The 6,613-nt window shown below is 44.8% G+C and overlaps 1 pseudogene; it reads right to left on the bottom strand.

Annotated features, from left to right (window-relative positions):
• Positions 1-536: 536 nt before the first annotated feature.
• On the bottom strand, positions 537-6,371 carry LOC128628021 (E3 ubiquitin-protein ligase RNF168-like; annotated as a pseudogene).
• Positions 6,372-6,613: the final 242 nt, after the last annotated feature.

The following is a 6,613-nucleotide window of genomic DNA, read 5'->3' as shown; positions in this document are numbered from 1 at the left end:
AATTATAGACCCTGAGTGTGCCCACAGAGCAAAAGAAAAAATTTGTAAAGAAGGAGCCCTGGCTGGTGTGGCTCAGTGGATTGAGTGCTGGCCTGTGAACCAAAGGGTTACTGGTTTGATTCCCAGTCAGGGCACATGACTGGGTGGTGGGCCAGGTCCCTGCTTGGGGGTGTGCAAGAGGCAACCACACATTGATGTTTCTCTCCCTTTCTCCCTCCCTTCCTCTCTCTCTAAAAATAAGTAAATAAAATCTTAAAAAAAAGAAAAAGAAAAAGAGTGTCACAATCCAGTCTTGCTAGATTCCAAAGCATTCCCCTTACCCATGCGTTACTCTGTACCTCTCTGAACATCTGAAAAAATGCTTTTCTGTGGCAGACTAGGCTGTAGGGAACGAGCACTTTAGATACATCAATCTCTGGCAGAGTTTGACATCTTTCTTCCCTTGATGTTAACTGGGTGTTTCCACTGGATCTTAACAGAAGGTTGCCAGTGTTCATTGGGGGCCTCTCTGAGTCTTTCGCAGGCTGTGTATCAGTTTATCTCTTTGGAACTCTCCTCTGTCCACTTAGCAGTTTGTCTGCAGGCGAGGGCAGGTGAGACATTCATCTGAGGATCCTATTTGCCAGTGTGGCTTCATTTGTTCTTTATCCACCTTGTTTAGAATCTGTAGTGCTAATAACCTTTTCTCTATTCTTGTTTATGTCTCTCAAAAAGTCGATGTTCCAATGCTAATCGTTTTGGGGTAACGTTGGTTTCTGTTTGCCCTTGGTCTGAGGAAGATTTGGGGAACACTTTCCTCCTTTTTACCAAAAAGTGTGGATATCCGGCTGCTTCGGACGAAGACTCCTGATTTTTCCTTTCGGCCATGTCTCCTTTACTGATCAGGAGGCAAGACGTCCCTTTCTGTCCTAAGCATTCTATTTCCTATTACGTCTGAGAGAGTGCACCTGCTCTCTGTCTCACCACAGACTTAACTGTGGCTTCTCTAGAGAGGGACCCCTGGCTTCAGGTTCCTCGTGACTTACGATACATAATTCTTCATCGGGATTGCTCCGTCTTGATTCTGACTTCTTCTTCAAGGCACCATTCTGTACCATCGGCTTGTAACCGAGGCATAGGCGATGCTGTTGAAGACTCCACACCTCGTTCTCGAATGGCAGGGCACATCCGCAGAGAAAGTGCAGGCGATCTTCCTCCGTTTCTGTCTGCCAGATAGGGCTGTTTGCATCACCACTGTCAGCTTCCTTAGACATGGAGTTTTTCCTGCCCTCTCATATAGCTTTGCGCTGTGATGCGGGCCCAAATTGAGATTTCGGTGACAGCTACTTCTGAGTATCTCCAGTATTTGCTTTTCTGTTTTTACTTTTCCTTCACAACTTGGTTGTGGCGGGATCAGATTTGTTTGGAATTCAACCAAAGAAGCTGAGACTTTTCTCTCAAAGAAATTGTTCATAAAATGCTAAGGTTTCTTGCCAGTTCTTCCTCACTTTTTAGTTGTTCTTCTATCTCTGTTCTCCTTTTTTTTCTGCCTGTCTTGCTTCTTCTTTTTCCTCCTCTGCAAATAATTTCTTTTTTTTCCTGTCAATAGTTTCTGTGTGTATTTGCTGCCTTTGTGAGTACAAGCTATAGATGTTATCTATAGTTTCTATATATCTACATATAGATATCTGTATATCTATAGTTTCAGCTTCAGGCCCAGAAAAGTAGCAAAACCAGACAAAGTGATGTCTGGCATCAGGACCAGAGGCAATGACTGCAGACCTTCTACCCCCATGCCAGCCAATCAATAGAGACCACAGCCCTTTAAAGGACACAACTGGACAGCTGATGAATATTCTGTTGATAGTCCTGAGACTTCCCCTACAATTCCTGCCTTTAGAAAACAGATGGAAACCTTTAGGACAAAAGACCCAATGTGTGTGTGCACTCTCTCTTTCTAGAGCATGCCTGTACCTTTCCACCTTTCATTGTTAAAAAAATGTGTATTTATTGATTGGAGAGAGAGAAGAGAAGGGGGTACAGAGAGGGGGAGGTAGAGAGAGAGAGCTAAGGAGTGAGAGAAACATCAGCCTGCCGTTCCACCTGTTGACTGTTTCTCATAAGTGCCCTGACCAGAGATTGAACTTGCGACCTTGGCATACAGAGACAATGTTCTAACCAACTGAGCTAACCAGCTGGGGCTGCCTTTCTTTCTTAAGGTGCATATCTTTGCTTTCTTTTCCCAAGGGCCCTTCTTTTGCCTTGGTAACCTGTTCCCTGAGTCCATGCAGCCCAGCAGGCTCACTTCTTCTGGTTCTGTGACTTTCTTTTGAAACAGCCAAGGCATGTCCACCTAGGCTCACTCCTGTCGCTGTGATCTGGCCTCGTCTATCTTAAGCTCTTCCTTTGTCTCACTGTCCCCCAATTTAGTAAGTGAACCCTGAAAATCACCTGGACTGGTGTCCTGAAATCTTTTCTGCATGAAGTCAAGCACCAAGATCCCACACCGCCACTCATATCAACATTGGAATGTTGCGGATTATTTCAGTATATCCATAACCTTTTGTAAATAATTGAAGACAATCTAAAATTTTATTTGCAAGAAATAGGCTTCTGGCCCAAATCACATCTTTAAAAGAAGTATGTCCAAAATATGAAAAATAGTCCTAAATATCAGTTGTCAACAGAAGAAATGTCTAAACCTGCAGAAAATTTTTATGAGTTTATTTGATCCAAACTGATGACAGCTACCAGAGAGCAAAATCTCAATGGATTGAGAAAACGCTCCAGAAAACGGCAGGTTTGCGCCTTATTGTATATGTTAGAATCCAAGGAGAAGACACACGGTGATTACGTGACATCCACTGGTGATAGTTTGGGGGGGTGGGAGAAGCAAAGCAGGGAAGTCTCTGGGGCTGAATAAAAAGGAAAGCAACAGACAGGCGCTTCTTTTACACTGGTGGGCACAGGAGAGCGAGCAACATTTACAGCACATGGAGACGGCGGGCAGGTAACCCGAGGACACTGAGGGGTTCTGGTAGGAGGTTGTGCCCCGAGGGCTCTGAAAAAAAATGGGGATTACTGTGACATTCCAAAGGCATGTTATCATTGGTGCAAAAAGACAGTAGAGAGACAGGTTCAGTTAAGGTCAAGATTAACCTTCCTCAAGGAAGCTGCTGGCCTAGGATGTGACTACCGGCCATGACTCACTTTTAGGGGAGTCACGATCAGTAGTTAGGGAGTTTAAATCGCAGAGCTTCCTATGCAGTTGCTTTAGGTCTCTGAGTTTGTAAGCTTAATACGTCTATGAGCTTAATATATATTCAGATTGCACAAACCCAGTGGCTCTTCATGAAATTATAGAACTGTGAAATAGAACTGTGGCTGGTGTGGCTCAGTGGATTGAGTGCTGGTCTGTGAACCAAAGGGTCATTGGTTTGATTCCCAGTCAGGACACGTGCCTGGGTTTCTGACCAGGTCCCCAGTAGAGGGGGCCCGTGAGAGGCAACCACACACTGATGTTTCTCTCCCTCTCTTTCTCCCTCCCTTTTCCTCTCTTTAAAAATAAATAAATAAAACTTTAAAAAATTGTGAGATATTTTACTTTTTTATAGGTGCAGTTCCCTTAAATTCTCTTTGATTATTTTTACTGTTTCTGTCTTCCTTGTTAAAATATTTCATGTTCTCACTCCCTTGACATAAGGAATTGCTGTTGGATAAAATGTGATTCCATTCAGAGACTATTTTATATAACTTAAGCGTGGTGCTTAGTAAAGTGTTATCTCTTGCTTCTTTAAGAAAACTTAGATGCTGTAAATTTAGTCTCTAGTCTTCTCTGACATAATTTTCATTCTCATTTTATGACACAGTCACTTCTATTTAATTTAATGGTTTAATAGTCGTGTTTGAAACTGACTGGGAAGTAATTTCAAGAAATGGTTTATAGGTACTTTTAATGGGCAGTGTGAAATATTTATTGCTCTTGGATATAACGTTATTATTATTAGAAATTATTTGTTGATTGCTGGTGGTTGTCCTTGGAGCTACGGGAGACGCAGGGAAGCCATAATCACTGCCCTACGGCCCATTATCTGGTAGATAAAAGAGATGCGTCTCTGTGTGGTTTCTCTGGCTCTACCTTAGATGTTTCCCCATTTTGAGAATGGACGCTGCCCAGAGTGAGATGATGCATTTTCACATTGGTTTTTTTATTGGCTCTCTTCCCACGAGTATGAGATTCCTTAACCGTCAAGTTGAACTCCCTGAGTGGGAACATTAGAGTAGTCAGGTATACAATGACCTTTGCAGGCACATCACACTGATTCATGCTTCCAAGACCTGTGTTAGGTTGGCATTGCTTGTCACCTCTAAGTAGGTGTTGAAAACAACCTTAGAGGTTAGAGTCATTCAGAAGTCACCGGATGGGAAATTTCCCCGCAGGAACAAGATAAAGGAATTTCTCCCCTAACATTGGCAAGGACACTCGACAAACTCTGCTGGTGCCCAAGGTGGTGAGCACTGCTTCTCTTTAGCTGGCGCGTGCTTGCCGGAGGAGAGTCTCTGCAGGCCAGGTCGCCGGACCAGCCAATGGCAGGTGCGCTCTCCATACCAAAGGCCTTGCCCCTTCGGATCCAGTTCCAGCTGAAAACAGACTTTCTAAAGCACAGTTTTCCTGCTGTGTGAGGAACAAAGGAAGAAAGGAGGGAAAGAAGGAAAACAGAAAGGAAGGAAGAAAGGAAGGAAGGAAGGAAAGAGGAAAGGAAGGAAGGGAGGAAGAATTTGCAGACTTTCTAAAGAACTGTGCCAGGCACTCTGGGGGTGGGCGCGGGGGTGGGAGGAACAACACAGAAGCAAATGTGGGCAGAACCCTCCCCAATCAGGGTGCAGATGATCAGGGAGGCTAAAACACGTGTTCCCACAACTGAAAGACAAGGTCAAGGTGGTCAAGTGCCATAAGGGTCTAGGGGGAGCACTGTGGAAATCCGGAGGGGAGAGCAGACTTCTCGTGGATCCGCACACCTGTCAGCAAGGAAACCACAAACTAAAAATCCGTGTTCTTTTCGTGTTCTCTCTTTCCTCCGACCTTCCATCAATTATTTCTCAGAAAAGAAGCAGATTTCTCAGCCACAGAAAAGGAAAGGCAACAGAGTGAAGAGGGTAGGAAACATTTAAAAATGCAGAAAGTGCAGAGAAAGAAACCGAGCTCCAGATGTTTCCAAACTCCTTAAAGATCAAGTATAAAAACCACCTCTTGGTAACAGTCTCCCTCTTCAGGACAAGGGAAGAAATTGCAATTTGATATTGCAATTCAGAGTACGTGTTGTATGTTATGGGCGTGCGTATGGGTCCCAAACACAAGTTCACAAACCAGTACTGGTATTGTTCTCTGTTCCAGAACTGATGCTGAGATGTAGGGGGTGAGGGAAGAGTGCCAAGATGAGTTTTGGCCTTTGGTTTAAGCAACTGGATCGGATGGTGGGATCTTTTACTGAGATGGAGACAGTGGGAGAGGAGTTTAGAAGTTTAAGGTGAAGAAAGTGAATGAAATAAAGCTTTCTGATTTGGCCGAGATACATTTAAATTGCTTGTATAGTAGCTCTTAGCCATTTTTGTTGGGAACTGCTCTGCCTGGTTTCAGGAATTGTGACTGCCCCCCATGGCTAAGACTGAGTGAGCGACCTCTGAAATGTGAGCCACTTATGAGACAAAGCTTGTCTCTGGCAGCAAACTCTGCTTCTTCCCCTGTCCCCCCCCCCCCAAAGCATGGTCAATATCCATGACAGGTAAGACTCCTCACAGGAGGGGCAACCTAAGCCAGACATGATTACTTGGGAGGCCATCATGGAAGGACTCAGGGGGCTGCAACAAAGAGGGAGTGATGGACCCTCGCCCTCTGGCTATTGTGACATAGCCCAGTCCCCATTTCCATCTGGGAGAAGCACTTCATGGCTCTAATCCACTTAAGCATAAAAAACCTATGATGGGGAAGGTGGTGCAGCCCTGTGCTGGAAAGGGTGGGTTCCCCAGATGGTCAGGTCTAAGAAAGAATATATAAAATCCTGTGAAACCTGCTTTGTTTAGAATGCTCTCATTTAAATGATTAGGGTTCAAGCAAGAAGTTTGTTCCTCAAAGCTTTATGGCTCTTCAGCTATCTGACCCTGACTGAGAATAAGCCCTCATAGTTCTTTGAATGCTATCTATTGTTTGATCCTTACCTGTATTCTTGTGCAAACGAACTCAATAAAAGCCCCTTGAGGAAGTGGCTCTTGGCCTTTCTACTCTGAGAAATTGGCTACCTTTCCTCCCCAAGCAGATCATGTCTTGATAGTTTCACTTTCATCTGTGGCAGCTGGGGGACTTACTGGGCAAAGTTGCCCCCACATATTTTCATGGTGTCCCATAGTTAGAAATACTTTTGACCTCAAAACCAAGCTGAGCCCCCCATTTACATGTGTGAGTACGCGTGTGTGAGAGCATGTGTCTGTAGTTTCTCTTCCCTGAGCCTGAAGCACGTAAGCTCTGGACTGAGTGAGGAACTGGAAGACACCACCTACGGGAAGGGCCTGATGAAGGGGCGGGGCCCCCGCCTGCAGGGAGGGAGTCCTCAGCATTTTCCGTGCTCCCAGGCTGAGC

The sequence above is a fragment of the Artibeus jamaicensis genome, unplaced genomic scaffold, assembly GCF_021234435.1.
Source record: "Artibeus jamaicensis isolate MK-2021 breed Jamaican fruit bat unplaced genomic scaffold, CSHL_Jam_final contig_519, whole genome shotgun sequence".
NCBI classification, from domain to species: Eukaryota; Metazoa; Chordata; class Mammalia; order Chiroptera; family Phyllostomidae; genus Artibeus; species Artibeus jamaicensis.
This window is presented reverse-complemented; position numbering and strand designations above follow the sequence as displayed.